This window comes from Cavia porcellus, unplaced genomic scaffold, assembly GCF_034190915.1.
Source record: "Cavia porcellus strain 051 isolate PalLab524CR breed Dunkin Hartley unplaced genomic scaffold, mCavPor4.1 scaffold_9, whole genome shotgun sequence".
Taxonomy (NCBI): Eukaryota; Metazoa; Chordata; class Mammalia; order Rodentia; family Caviidae; genus Cavia; species Cavia porcellus.
The window spans coordinates 7,372,327-7,387,954 of NW_026947492.1; the positions used below are offsets into that span (position 1 = coordinate 7,372,327).

General features: G+C 43.8%; 1 long non-coding RNA gene across 2 annotated transcripts; it reads left to right on the forward strand.

Annotated features, from left to right (window-relative positions):
• Positions 1-278: 278 nt before the first annotated feature.
• LOC134477614 (uncharacterized) lies at positions 279-12,613 on the forward strand. 2 transcript variants are annotated; one of them, XR_010049648.1, is made up of 5 exons: positions 279-715; positions 5,674-5,789; positions 8,636-8,886; positions 9,409-9,607; positions 11,887-12,613. It is a non-coding gene; the product is annotated as an uncharacterized LOC134477614 (long non-coding RNA). The 2 variants fall into 2 exon arrangements; XR_010049649.1 differs by having other exon boundaries at positions 11,910-12,613.
• The last annotated feature ends 3,015 nt before the right edge of the window (positions 12,614-15,628 follow it).

Consider the following 15,628-nt stretch of genomic DNA (forward strand, 5'->3'; position numbering starts at 1 on the left):
CAATGCCTGCATATTATTTTCTAAAAAATCAATAGTGCAGACATTCTCCTAATTAAATCAACAGTTTCCTGCTTTACCCCTCTCTGTCTCTAATTCCACTTCCCAGAGAAAACCACTTTAAGCCATTTCTGTATTGAATGCTTCTGGTAGTTTTCTCCCTGCACTAAACTATATATATATATATATATATATATATATATATATATATATACATCTCACTAAATAATATATATACACTATACTAAACTTTATATGTATCTTGATTTATTAACCACAGATATTATATATTGATTTGCCTACTATAAAATACAAGATTTATATTCACACCACTTTAACATTCTGCTTTCCTCTCCCAGATTTTATTCCTCCTTGCATTGGGTGGCAAGGTCACAAGTGCCTGCAGGGAGCAGACTGCAGTCTGTGTGAGTCAGCGGGACCTAGAGTCATGACAGGGGAGTGCTGAGGACTCTGGAGAACTAAGCAACTTAAAAATATTCAGGTATCTTCAAGCCAAGCTCGTCTGCGGTTTCCCTCTGCTCCAGTTTATAACCTCTCATACGCTACAGCATTTGAAAAGTTGGAGGCCAACACGAAATGGCATAGGCAGTAACCTGCACTAAATGCTACGTTTTCTCTACTACATTTTTTATCTTACTGTTGGGTGGAGGAGACAGCAATAACCAGTGACATCAGCCAGTGACGTATGAGACATCTTGTGAGTATTCTGAAGTTGAAACCTTAAAAACGGGTAGAATTTACTGATCTGTCTGTGTCTCTGTCTCTGTCTCTGTCTCTCTCTCTCTCTATCATAGCTGAGGGTATTGACATATCCTTATTCATTAGGATTTACAAGAATTTGTCACATGGAACCCATTTTTGTCCTACAAAGGAAAGAAGAAATAGAGGCATGCTAGCTGGAGGACTGAGAGGGTGAAACAGAGCAACCTTGTTAAGATGTTTTCATGCAGACAGGAGTGACCATCCAGAGAGCGGGGAGCTCACACTAGAGAGCGCAGTGAGGGTGGCCAGGGAGGAGAGAGCGGCTGCACTGTGTGGGGTGTGAGTACACACCTGGAGGACGCAGTCACAAGACCCAAAGCAGGTGCTCAAGTACAGACTCGGCAGACGGGTAGATGTGGTGACAGGTGTGAGGGGACATTCTCTTCTGTCATCCTCATTTTATCAGCCGAAAGAAAAGGAAGAGTTTGTGGAGAGCTGAGAAAGGAAGCGGGGTAGGAACTGGACAGGAGCTGGACAGGGAAGGGTGGGCTGTATGGCAGCCTTTGGGCTCACTCCAGACTGCGAGTGGCCCCCTTTTAAGCGGAGGCCAATCAGTAGGGTGACATGCTTTTCCTGTCTACTTTTTTTGTTCTCAGATGTCATCAGTCTGTTCTAGTAACGGATCATTTTCAGTCTTTGTGTCAGATACTTACTTGGGCCTTTTTGATCTAATGCATGATTTTCTTTGTCTCCGAGATGATTTCTTTTTCTCTTTTCTCTCTCTCTATCTCTCCCTGTCCTCCCTCCCTCCCTGTATCTCGGTGTATCTCTCTATCTTTCCTCTATACTCAGAGGCATCTTTGACCTCCTCTTCTAGCTCTCTGCTAATTTTTTTTTATTTTGGCAGTCATACATTTTTAATTTTCACAAGAAAGTTTGTCCTCTGATATTTCTATTTTATAGATTTTTACTTTTTAATTTTAAAAAATTTATTATTTTGTTTTATTTTTAATAAGAAAACGTTTAATGCAGTGGTTAAAACACAAACGGGGATATCAGACTGGTTGAGTTCAAATCTGATCTCTGCCCCATATGGGCAGTGTAGAATGCATGAGTTCTGTAACATCTCTGTGACAGTTTCCTTTCCTGGATTAGAAGGATAGTCTTTTGAGGTTTAAATGAGTTCATGTATGTAAAGCGCTTAAAATAGTGCCTGTCTTAAAATAGTGCTAGAAATATTAGTGATGGTGAAAACAGTGGAGATTATAATAGTGATAATGGACACAGTATATCAGATGTTCTTGATTTGCAATAAGGTTACATCCCAATAAACCCACCATTAGTTTGAAAATATTATAAGTAAAAATGCCTTTAATACACCCACTTTACTAACATCAGAGCTTAACCTAACCTACCTTAAATGTGTTTGGCATACTTAACATTACCCCATGGTTGAGCAAAATCATGTAACACGAAGTCTACTTTATAGTAAAATTTTAAATGCAACATATACCTTATTGAATGCTGCTTGAAAGTGAAAAGCAGGATGCTTGTTTGAGAATAATTCTGCATTACCATAAAGTCAAAAAATTGCAAGTGGAGCCACTGTAATCGGGGACCATCTATGTCATGGCGAAGTTCTCCAGAGTGACTAGAATTTAGGAAAGTCTCTCGCTCTTTGAGTTCATGCTTGCCTTCCAGTGGGATGTTGTTCTGTTTCTTTACCATGGTCTTCATATTTCCCTCAGATGGTTTCTTGACGTATTTGGCAATCTTTAAAATGAATACCCTGAGTAGCTGTTTGGTAGTTGACTGTTTCCCTGATGGACTTCTCTGAGTGAGGAGAATATCACAGATATTTTCAGCTGCAAAGGCTTGAGTTTCAAATGTATTAAAAGTCATCTGGAAGGTTGGAACCCACTGAGAAGCTTGTGGGATTCCAGAGACTACAGCAGAAGTCCTAGGTTGTCCACCTTTTGGAGGACAACAGTAGCCTGTACTGAGGAGAGAGTGTGTGAAAATATTTCCTCTGCAGTGCCACCTCCTCCTTCTCCTTTCTATACCTCTTGACACTGAGCCCAGAGCAGCTCTGAGTTTGCCGGGAAGACTGGTTTCCAACTCCTCTGCAACCACCACTGGGATGCACTCTAGATTAGTCTTCCTTGCTCCATTTCATCTATCAGCTGTCTTACTCATCGCTGAGACAAAATACCTGAAGCCTAAAGTTGGGAAAGGAAAGGTTTATTTCTTACAGTTTTTTGGAGGTTTCAGTCCACACTCAGTTGGCTCCAAGGCAGGGTGGCCCGGCAGAGCCTCAGTTCATGGCGGCTGCAAACAGCAAGCAGGAACAGGCAAAAGAGAGCAAGACACACCTTCTTCCTGCTATTACATTATCTCCTGGCTCCACCTCTATGTGGGTGGAGCACTGACACCATCAATCCCAGCACTAGACAATGAAGCAATCACAAATGCACAATGCAAACTCATAAGGCCTGGGGCCACAGACGTAAACTATGACATCAACCCACTTTCCTCTAGCTCTCTTTTGCCTGGAGTTTGTTAAAATCTCTTTATGCACTGAAAATTCTGACCTCACTCCTAGTCTCTTTACTATTACTCACTTTGTATTCCTTTACCACCAAAAAAATGAGGGCTTGAGAAAAACGGGTGGTTAATTTATGTGCCTCAGTCTTCCATTTTGTACCAAAATCTCATTTCCGTTCTTAATAGAACATCTGGCTTTCTCTTTATTTTGTCAAATGATGCCCTCAATACCTCATCCTCCAAACATGGTGGCTTAATGAAAGTATTCGCTAAAGAAAGACAATTTCTTCATTCAGAGAGATACATTTAATTTTTTAATTAAATAATTGACACTTTTAATTATTTTTCCAACTTGTTAAACTTTTGCAAATCATTTAAGAAGTTTTATCACCCATAATAATTTTAAATAAATATCATTTCCCCTTCCTCTCTTTATGCTCTTTCTGTACCACCATCACCCAAGTCTAATCACATTAATCGTTACACCAACACTTGCAACTCTTGCTGGAATATATTTATAGAATTATGCTTACTTTTAGATAGGATTGCATGTGTGTTTAATGTGTCTGTGTTTATGTTTGTCTTCTTTAAAGGAAAATGAGCCCAAAGGTGCTAAATGACTCCCTAACATAAAAGTACAAATCATGATACAAGGCTTAGGATTGTTTTGCAATATCCAGCTTTGCATACTTTCCTGGACCATGCTGCCGCCCCAGAATTCATGGAGTAACTAATGCTAAGCTTCTCCTCAGCTGGCTCATCCATCCCTGGAGCCGCTAGAATCAAGATCACAGCTGAAACCTGTCTTAATTTCAAGGCTGATGCTAGTGATCCCTGACAATTGACTCACCACTCCTGTGTTAGAAAGCTTTATGTTGCTGTGATAAAATACCTAAGACAATAAACTTAAAAAGAGTAAAAGTGGATGTTGGCTGATATCCTCACAGGTTTCAGATCATGGTAAACTACTTTATCACTCTGGGTCCAACATGAGGCAGAATGTTTTGGCAGCAACGTTTAATGGAACGTAGCTAGCCAGCTTCGTGACTGCCGGAAAGAGGCAGGGGTGGATGGGGAGAGAGCACCAGAGGGGTGGGAACCATAAGCAAGATACAGTCCCCATGTCAAGGCTCCAGAACCCATCCCTTTCAGTCTAGCCCTGCTTCGTAACTTTTTATTGCCTCCCAATTAATAACTTACTCCTTTGATGAAGTTAGAGCCCTACTGATGGAATCACCTTCAAAACCCTACCTCTGAACGTTCTGCAACAGAGACTAAGCCTCTAACACATGATCATTTTGGGAGACTGTTTAGATTCCAATCCTAACAACTCCAGCCCCACTTCAGAAGATACTATTAGGCTACACCAGACACTAAGGCTTTACAGTGGCTTGACAACTCAGCGTGGGGGTCTAGGTCCAGACTGCCAGGGACTCTGTTCACAGAATTCTAGGGAAATCTGAGGAGATTCATGTTTCAAGGCCACCATAAGGTTAAATGGGCATCTGTGGGCAAGAACAGGAACCTAGTCATCAATCATTTTTGATGGGAAAATGTGTCTCCAAGTGATACGCAGCCAGTCATGAATGAGCCACATCTCATTTTCAGGTCTCTGTATTCTTTAAAGCAGGGCATAAGGCAGGAGGAAAAAAGAGCAGGCATGATTTTCATACAACACCTTCAAAGATGTTCTCTTGCTCCGCGTCCTCTACTTTAAACCTGCTATTCTAGATTTCTGAGGGAGAATTCAAAGAAAGAAAAAAGGAAGGAAGAGAGAGGGGAAAAAAGCACATAAAGACTCTACTGAGTCATGATAGCCACTTAAAAAAGAAGGCACTAAATAAATCTACCACCAGAAGAGGTAGAATCTTTACTGCAACTCGCCCGGCCCTCCTCTGTGGGTGCTTCCAGTGGATGACCTCTCAAGGTTATTGTAATTCGATGGACTGTGATTTTTCACTTACAGGAGACCTCCATCTTCCTGATGGGAGAACTCTCCCGTTCTCCAGGCTTTGGGAGATGGTGAGAGGCATACGGCAGCACACCCCAGCCCATGCCTCTCTCCTCCTGCCCCAGGCAGAGCATCCAGCATTCCCCACCATCCCCCAGGAGCACCTTGATCTACATCCTCAGATCAACAGGCAGCTTTTGCTTGCTGCCTGCAGAGCAGAGGAGGAGGAACACACAACGCCCTCACCCTCCCACCGTCACCACCCACGCCACGCGTCTATGGAGCTGCAGTTGAACTCCACATGCCCCGAGCTAATGGAAAATAGCTCAAAGCCCCCACTGGTTAAGGGAAGAGAGAATCAAAGGATTTTTTTTCCAAGAGACCAAAAAAACACAAGGTGCATTTTGTGTTTCATTTTGATTTGAGAAAATATTTTTTGTTGTTTTAACAAACAACAGCTCAGTGAAGAAAGAGGAAAGTGGGACCCTCAAGCAGAAGACCAGGGCGGTGGAGGAAGAAGAACACGAAAACATAAAGCAAGCTTGGTGCAGGATGTGACAGAAGAGAGACCCAGGTGGGTGGGGTCTCTGCCCTGCGTATTCTCCCGTTCATAAGTAGAGACCACAGTGATACCATGGGTAGCAGGGTGAATAAATCAGCTGGCCTCTTTCATACCTGAGTGGTAGGGAGGTGAGATGTAGGAAGGAAGATCAGACTTTCTCAAGGGGTCCCCTCATTAGGGAAAGAAAATCTAACTGTCCCACATAGAGGAAGATGCCCAGGTACAAACCACACCTCATGGGTCCCAGCGCTTTGGGGAGAAGCCATGGAGGATTTGGATGGATTATAGGGAGCACCCCAGCTGGTACTTCCAGGACCCCAAGATCTGCATCTCTAATTACTAAATCTGGTAACCAAATCTTTCCTGAGTTCCTTGCCTGGTCTCTTGGGGAAGATCTCCCATAATTCAGGCAATCTCATCAAGACCAGGACTGAAGGCTGAGAGGGGAGCCTGAGGAGGGCAGGCCTGGAAGGGACCCTGGAGATCATTTCCATAGTGCAGAAGCACCTGGGAGAGACCAAGGCCCAGGCCAAGCTCAAGGGCTTAAAGAGAGTTCTGTGATGGGGAAGACAGCACTCTGCACTGGGAGAAGGAAAGAGAAATGATTGGAAGTCAGAATGCAAGGAGAAAGAATCCAAACTTTACTGAGTTATACTTACCATTAAAGCCCTATCATAGCTTAAGATGGAGCTTTTTACTGTTCTTATTTAAAGGTTAAAGAATTGAAATTTTGGAGGCCAAAATCCATGTCATGCAATAAGAGGTGAGATCAAGGTATTAACTGCAAGGTAGATGTCAGTGGGTCACTGGCAATTTCCCTATCACACCAAATTCATCCCCAAAGCCCCCAAATATGACTGAATTCCAAGATCCCATAAATTAGCCATTTTCTAGGCTCTCAGAGGAAGCACATGGAAACCCAGTCCACTAATCATATTGGGAACACTGATTTTGGAAGATGACAGTACTGTTAATGGAAACTGGCAGACAAATGTCCATCCATCCATTGTCTTCCCAACTAGCCTCTGACTCTCTGCCTATTCATCACTGACATAGCCAGGCCGTCTCTGCCTCAGGCCCACCCTGAACTTCAGGAGGCCTTCACATTTTCCAAGCTCCAGCTCTCTTCTTGGCTTAGTGTTGGGCTATCAAACGTTCTCTTCAATTATTTCCCTGCTCCTCGCTTCAGAATAGCCAAACTAATAGCGCTGCTCCATAGGTTATGTACCATATGTCACCATGCTATGAAATATTAAGCCTTCACAATAGGTCCGAAGTCAGCGACACACAATCCTTTAATGGTTTAGCTCACTCAGGCTATTTGAAAGTGGCATAATATTGCTATTTTTAAATAAATGGGATCTGCATTAATGAGAGCTGACCTCTCACAGCCATGCCACGCTGCTTCCTGCATCATGCCTACATTGGAGATTGGGCAGGAAAGGGAGGGGGAAATAGCTTTTCAAAATAGGAACCATGCAGCACTTTAAATAATGCACACAGATGCTAATCATCGTGGGGGGAGGAGTGGTGTTGGGATGATTATTTGAGAGGATAATAGATTTCATTTTCGAAGACAGCTTAGCATCTTGATATCAAAAAGAAGCAGGGGTGGAGAAGAGGGTGCGTGTGTGTGTGTGTGTGTGTGTGTGTGTGTGTGTGTGTGTGTGTGCAGGGAGCAAGCGTAGGCCAGCATGGGCTGGCACTGCAGGGAGACAGACACGCTGAGACTATGAGAGCCTTGTGTTTGGGAGATTTGTTGGGGAGCCTGTGAGGGGTGAGCAGGAATCCATATTGACCAACTAGGGGAACAGTGGTGACCAAAAGAAGGTGCCCTTAAATGCATGTGGCCAGCTCAAGGACCCCAAAGGGAAGACTCTGGAGCTCTGTGTCCCCACCCGCAGGGGAGGAACTGCAGGAGGCTCTTTTGGGCTCCCACCCTGTGCCTGGCAACCTTGCTCCTCAGGCTTCAGGTGGGTACAAACCAATCAGACTGAGAGGGCGCCATGCAGGGGGTCCCTCTGGCTCTGGAGTCCCAGCACACGCATTGTATTTGGAAGTGTTGAGGATGTAACCAGGGCCAGAGTGTCCTAGTTCCAGAGTCCCTGATGGCTAAAGCCCCTGGTGCCTGGAAGACCCTGCCAAAATGGACAAAATTGCTTCTTCCTTCGTTGGGAAGTGGGGCTTTAGCAGCTAGGCAAACCAAGATGGGGCAAAGGGGGCTTCAGGAGCAGGAAGCGCATTGCTCAGGAAAGGAGTTGAGAAGAAGGTGCCTGAATCCAGTCAGGAGGGTGCACAGGAACCAAAACGTCAGCTCTCTGTCACCTGCATGCCTGGAACTCTGGGAACTCCAGCTCCAGTTCCAGCTGTGCCTCCACAGGATTCCCCACCTTCCTCAACTCAGAGACCAGAAATACATGAAAGTCAGAAAACACTTTCTCCATCCTCTCTGTATTAGTTATTTATTGCTGTATAGCCCATTGTTTATTACCCCAAACAAGATGTATTACCTCACATTTTTAATGGGTCAGGAGATAGACAAAGCCTGAGTGGTTGCCTCTTCCTCCGAGCCTCTGGGAAGGCTGCAGTGTGTGGTGGCTGGGTTACTGCCTCGCCACTGGGCTCAGCTGAGAAGATGTCCTTCTGAGTTCACTCGCGAGGTTATTACAAGGGTTGTTCAATGTGGATGCTGGATGGAGGACCACAGTGACTCGCTGGCTACTGTCTGGAGGTTCCCCTAGTTTCCTGCTACACTGGCTTCTCCATAGAACAGTTCAAAGCCTGCCTACCGGCTTCCCTCAGAGGCACAGTCTAACCAAAGAAGTGATATCTCATCATTTTTCCCATCTTCTCATTAGAAAGAAGTCACTAGAGCCAACCTGCAACCCGGGAGAGGAGCTGACAAGAGATAGGACTCTCCAGAAGCAAGACACACCTCTGTATTCAAGTACCATTTCCTAAGAGTAGGACACAGTAAATCCCTAAGCCACGGTCTGGCTCTTACTCAGGACTGCACGCCCAGCTCAGCATGGACCTCAGCCCTAGCACAGCATGCCTTACTCTGAGACCTCCTCTTCCAAAGGGGAGTGGTTTTCTCTTTTTAAATGAGGTACTCATATTACATTTATATTATACCTATGTGATGTAATATTATTTTAATTTCATATATATTTGATACTTAAAATTTATAAATCTTCAAACATTTAAATGTTAATATTTGAAGTAAATATATTAAGTTATTCACAGAATTTCAAGTAGAACATGCTTGGCTTTATCAATCAATACACTGAATTTTTTTCTAGGTAAATAGTACTAGATTTAGTAACTGTTTCCTCAAAGTTAAAGATTACTTTGCATTACTTGAGCCATGTAAAGTGGACATTGGAAAAGTATTTAGGTCATCTAGGTTTAGAGGGAGGTGCTGGAGTCTCAGACACTCGGGGGGAAGAGAGAGAGAATCATTTTCTCAATAAGACTCCTTGTATAAGACTAAGTTTAAGAGTGGTGAGGGCTTTTGCACCTTAGCTGGACCCACTGTCGCAAAAGAATCATCTCTTAGCTGGGTGGAGAATCATCTTTCTCTTTATTCCCTTTAAGTATCCTGCACTCCTTCTCCTCTTCCATCTCCCAGTAGCTTTGCAGTGAAAGAGAAAATAAAAGGCCAGGAGAAATCACAAGGGATGACAATTATATCAAGAAAGGTCACCAGACACAAAGAGAAAGAGACCAATCACCCGCTGCCCTCTGACCCGGCCGCTATCGTGTTTAAAATACTCTGCTCTGGATGCTCTCTTGAATCAGTTCGCTTAACCGCTACAACAGTTTTCAAGGTAAACATTTTTATCTTCTTTCCAAAGTTCGAGAAAGTGAAAGTCAAAGAAATCAAATGGCACGTTCAGCCTCCCACAGCGTGTAGATAATAGGACCCAATCCCAAACCCAAGCCTCTTAACATCCCCTAGTGTGCTGTCCACATCAACAGGTTGACGATAACAGGGGGAAGGGAGGGTCAGTCTACTGTACCAAGAGCCAGCACTAGCACGGTTGAGGTCATTTGTTTAGACCAAAACAGTGGCTATGAATGGCCCAGCCAGAGGAAGGATATGGTTAAGCAAGCTGCCATTACCCAAGACAGAGAGAGGCGAGTTGACAAGACCAGAAGACAGCCAGGCTCACTGTTATCAGGACACACATGGCTTGTGACCAATACCAGCACTGGTATACAGTATTATTCACACCTGGTTCTGCATAACCTGGTCCAAATTCCAAACTTAAAAGTGGGGTTTGATGCATCCCTAATGAAAAGTTTCAAGGATGACCTGAGATATGAAAGCCCTCTTTACAGGGAAGAGAGTGGACTGAATCTCGCAAGATCATCAAGGAAAGCAGAGACGACGTGTCCCTTTGATTATAGACGTTCTGGAGTATTAATTTTTTAAAAAATTCTTTAGCAGAGGGCTAACCTCTAAGCCCAGCAAGAGAGACACTGAGGAATCCTTGAATTCTTTCTGGAAGGGATTGAAATTGAAAGAAGGTTGGTGGGGATGAGAGAAAAGACCACCCTGCCTGCACTGTGCACACACTTGCACACACACACACACACACACACACACACACATTTACCATTTTTTCTATTCACCATAGGTATCTTTTTGCAAATATTGAGGCCTTCTTTGTACTTCCTAAGACCTCTCACTCCTGGGAGCCCACGGCGTTTGAACACATCCACTAAACAAACTTTGGCTAGATAGCTGTAGAGGCCTGGAATGACCTCATCCTAGCACTGACAGCGATCTCTGGTGACGGTCACCTCATTCTTTCCTTTGCTTCCGCACAGGTCCACCACACTCAGCCCTGCTGCTGTGGCTCCCTCTGCTACCCTCTCGGGGAGCTCCAGCATTCACACATTATTTTCCTTCATAGCAGCTACTGCAGCATGAATTCATAAACACTGAGGCAAAAGAGAAAAACACATTTTACTGTAAGTAAACTGTAGTAATAAATACAGTCAACAAGTAATAATCTACTTTTTTAATTTAGAAAAAGTCAGGACACATACTAATTTGGAAACAACTAATCAACTGACCACTAGACAATATGCTACTTTTTTCTTTGTCTGTTTCAATTAATTTCCCTTTTGTCCCCTCCTCTGCCCACATCAGTATGTAAAGATGAGGTCAGGAAACCTGAGTGCAAGTTCTAACCTGGCCACTCTCCCTTTTATGCACTAAACAGGGTGAGCATGCATAGAATGAGCAGGCAACATGGGAGGATGTGTCCCCGTCCAGCCCTGTGTTTCTGTGAATGATGCATATGCACCACCATGCCAAGGAGTTGAGCTGCATTGCAATCATTTCATTATGCCAGCCTGTCAGGAAGAAATGTCTTGGCCTCCTCATCGGGGCTGCCACTGCTGCCACTATGGTTGTTCAGAAAATGTAGGGAATTTTACAATTGGCAGGTGCCTTTGCTTAACTCATAGCTCCCAGGAGCTGGCTGTCAGGGGAGAACTCGAAGCTCCTGCCAGTCCCTTCTGAATTGCTAATATAAGAGAGCTACAGAGTCTCTACTGGAGGTCTCCACACTGCTGACCCCATCAGCAGTGGACAAGGGCTGCTGCCATCTGCAGGGATGTCAGCCTCCCAAGCCGCGTGGTCCTTCTCCACTGCTAATGGCATTCAGCACAAAAACACTGCTCTGACAAATGGAGTCCAGCCCTCTAGCCTTCCCGGAAGAGCACCAGTCAAATCTATTTCAAACACCTCCTGCTTACAAAGCAGCCTGAGGCCCCTGGGGCTGGAATGTTTAGGGCTCTTGGGTTCTGCAGAAAGGTGCCCGTGCCTGACACGATAAGCAACTTATAGGCTGACCCGCTGATGAATGCCACCACAACCGAGAACAGGAGAATAACCAGGAGCAGAATTTTAGTCAAGCAATGTGTGAGGATGGGGTAGTAGGCACTGTTCTTCCACCCACATCGCTTGGACTGAAAGAAAAGTGCCCACCTCTGTCCGTGCCCTGAAGAAGTGTGGCTGGTACAAGCTATGGAGCTACATGAGCCTGTTTGTCCTGCAATAGCAAAATGCTTCAGACTGGCTAATTTAGAGTAGGAATTTATTTCTCACGCTTCTAGATTCTAGAAATACAAGATGAAGATGCCCGCAATTCTGAAGTTTAATGAGGTCTTCTCTGTGTCACCAAGATGGTGCCTGATTGCGGCACCCACCAGAAGGGACAAACACTGTATCTACGTTGGTGAAAGAGACAGAAAAGAAAGGACTCTCTCCTTCAAGTCCACTGATAAAGGCCCCGCTCCACCTCATGACTTACTTACTGCTTATTACTGTCAGATTCATTTCAACTTTAGGGGTTCAGTCAGCCCATCCTAGACACCAAGAAGCAAATTTCCATTTTGGAGTCATGGACACAATATAAAGATCACAATAATAATGCAAAAGAGGTAAGAATAATAGAAAAAGAGTATGTGAGTGGAGGGTTTGTACACATAAAATGAAGGTTCTAAATACACTCCACCCTCTAGGAACTTTGATATACTCTTTCCAACAATCTGTTCCAACCTTCCTGCCTTACAACTCTTTGCTTTTTGAAAATGCCCTAAAATTATCTTTCCTTCTCCTTTAAGCATTGTCTCATCATTAATAGGGAATGAGTTTATGTAATACATACTTGTATATAAACAACATAGGAAAAGCCTGAAGCGTTCTACACGTCCTCTTCTATTACTGTGTTTATGCTGTGCCCTTTCCTATTCTCTAAATGAACAGGGTTTTAAAATTTCTGTTTATAGTTTATCTTGCCTACCAGCTGACTGTTCATTGTGTATAGGGCTATATATATATATATATATATATATATATATATATATATTGTTTCCACAGTGTGTACTGCATAGACATAGAAACGTAACCATTTATAGAATAAATTAATATATTAAAAATGGATAAATGAATAGAGGAATAAGGTATAATACTATGAGCCTTTGCATAATCTCCTGAGCTGTGGTCATGGTCACACTGCAGGCAGTGGGGCTGTTTGGTAACAGTGTCCTAGGATATGTATGAGTCCAGCCTCTTATCCCATTCCTTCTCCAATCATGTGCAGTGGAGTTCCTCTAGCATTCCTCATAACAAATGTCACTCCCAACAGTGGAACAATCTGGTTGACTGTCCTAAGCAATTACGTAACATACTAAACTCCCATACCCATCCATCAGGTCTGATTTGGGAACCAGAAGAATACATACATCTCTTGCATCAGGGCTGAGTCTCAGGAACTGCCTTGTGGTTTGAAAAACCAGCCAAGTGTAGTATCAGCCTGCAAAACCCCATGGAGACAAAGCACACCTCCCTACCTGCTGCCCCCTCTTGGCCCACTTTAATGGGGCTCCTCACAAGACTCTGTTTTCCCGCACAATCCATGAAGGCATCCTAATCAGATGTCTCTCTTCCACCGAATCTGCCCAATCATATGAGACCGGTTTATGAGCCACAGCAGGCGGGAGGTGGAGATCCCTGACTCAGCAAGCCATGCCTGTGCGTTTACCATGCTGCAGGGGCTCCTCTCCCATAAGCCTCTCCTAGCACAGGAAAGAAAAAAAGCCTCACATCAGCCATTTCTCTTCACAAGAAAGAGACAATTTCCAAGATGCTGCCTGATTTCCATACCCTTTTCTCCCTCCTCTCTGAAACACGATGTAATCTCTCCCCTGCCATATAATAAATATTTCACTTTCAAATCCCGATTCATTAAAGAAAGCCCAGGAGGGAGAAATAATAAGGTGTCGCTTTACAGCCCAAATAAAACAGTGAAAGATATATTCTATAATTTATACTTCTGACTTTAGGTTGAGATAATTCATATATCATTTTCAGTTAGGGACCCAAAATGGTGCTGTGTCAGCAGATTGGCTGAAAAATAACTTTCGGTATTATTTTATGCCTTTCAGTAACATGCCCTGGTTATCATACATCAACACGAGGTTGCGTTCCGCTGCCTTGGCAGCCCCTCCTAAGTCGTTGCGTTCCTGCCTCGGTGTGGCTCGTCCTCCTCTTACAGATGGACCCGCTGCTGAAGGCTCACACGCTTTCTCCCAGGCAAGGCGCAGAGCTTTGGCTGGAATCAGTTCAACTGGAGCCATTTCTCTCGCCGTTATTACAACTTCACTATTCTTTACCTCTAAGGATGAGAGAACTAAATTAGCCTCCGTGGGGAACATGCTGTATGACATTTTTCCCATAGAAATACAGACTTCGTTGTGTATAACACTTTACAGCCGAGAAGTTGGTGAAAAACGTAAGTTTTGGTATGGTGTGTGGGCATCATTGCTCAAATTCCAATTCTTCCTCTCACTAGGGGACATTAGTTAACATCTCCAAACCTCAGAGTAAGGACAATGCCACAGCTAGCTCAGAAGACTGTCAAGTAGTTTTAAATGAGGTGGATGCAATAACCAGTTTAAGGTGAGACACACACACACACACACAAACACACCAGACCCTGCGATGTGATTGCTGGCTTAGCTCATTAGCTCTCATGCAACACCCACAACTTAGAACCATTTTACTCTTCATTTGATGAGTGAGAAAACTGAGACTTGAGATGTTAAACAATTGTCTAAGACTATTAGGTGCATCAAATGGGAATTATTATTATTATTATTATTATTATTATTATTATTATACTGGGATCGAACTCATGACCTCATGCTTGCCAGGCAGGTGCTTATGCAGCTGAGCTAAATCTCTAGCCCTGAAATGGCATTTATAAAACAATACTTTTACTTGGTTTCCATTACAAAGCATTTCCCTAAATTTCTTATTTGATCCTTATGATAGCACCAATAAGAAAGCAAGGCAGGAGAATTATGAAGAAGAAAGAAAAAAAGAGAGAGAGAGAGAAAGAAGGGAGAGAGGGAGTGAGGGAGGGAAAGAAAGGAAATAAATATGTTATCAAGCTAGAAGTCTTAAGTACATATTGCTTAGGGAAAGAAGCCCGTCTGAAAAGGTCACATACTATGCGATTCCAGCTATAGGACATTCCGGGAAAACAAAGCTGTGGAGGTAGAAAAAGATCGGTGGTTGCCGTGGGCTTGCAGGAAGGGGACGGGATCCAAGGTGGAACAGAGGGCTTCTGCGTCCCTCTGCGTCCCCACAGCGCAGTGAAACTGTCCTGTGACACGGATCACGGATACATGGCATTACGTATTTTCAAAACTCACAGCACACACAAGGAAAATTGTGAATCTTAATGAAAACCGTGAACTTTCATTAGTAGATTTGTATCAGTATTGGTTCATCAACTATAATAAGTACAACAGACTGAAGAAGATGTTAAACTAGAAGCAGTGCTAAGAGAAGGCACGTGTCGGAGTGCTGGACTTTAGGACCAGTTGTCCACAAATGTGTTTTGGTTGCTATTTAAAATGTGCTCTAATAAATGTATTGCACTGACTGCTCAGTTGCCTGCCAATGGGCTTTTAGGAAGTCACTGCCTCATGACCACTCTTTATCCGCAGAGGAGATCATAATTTGGTGGTGTTATTAAGAGGTGATGGAAACAAGAGTGGCTGAAGGGAGGGGTCACAGAGCCATGAATCGGGGACCTGTGCCTGCCTCCTGCCCCTTCCTCTGGTCTGCCCCGTCTCTCTCTGCTTCCTGTCTGCCAGGAGGTGACAGATTTGGTTTGTCACCCCTTCCATGGTGACGTTCTGCCTCGCCCCAGACCTACAGCAATCAAACGAACTGGCCACGCTGAAATCTCTGAAACAAACCTTTTGAGCTGAAATAAATTTTTGAGCCTAAATAAATTTTTCTTCTTCTAAGTTGATTTTCT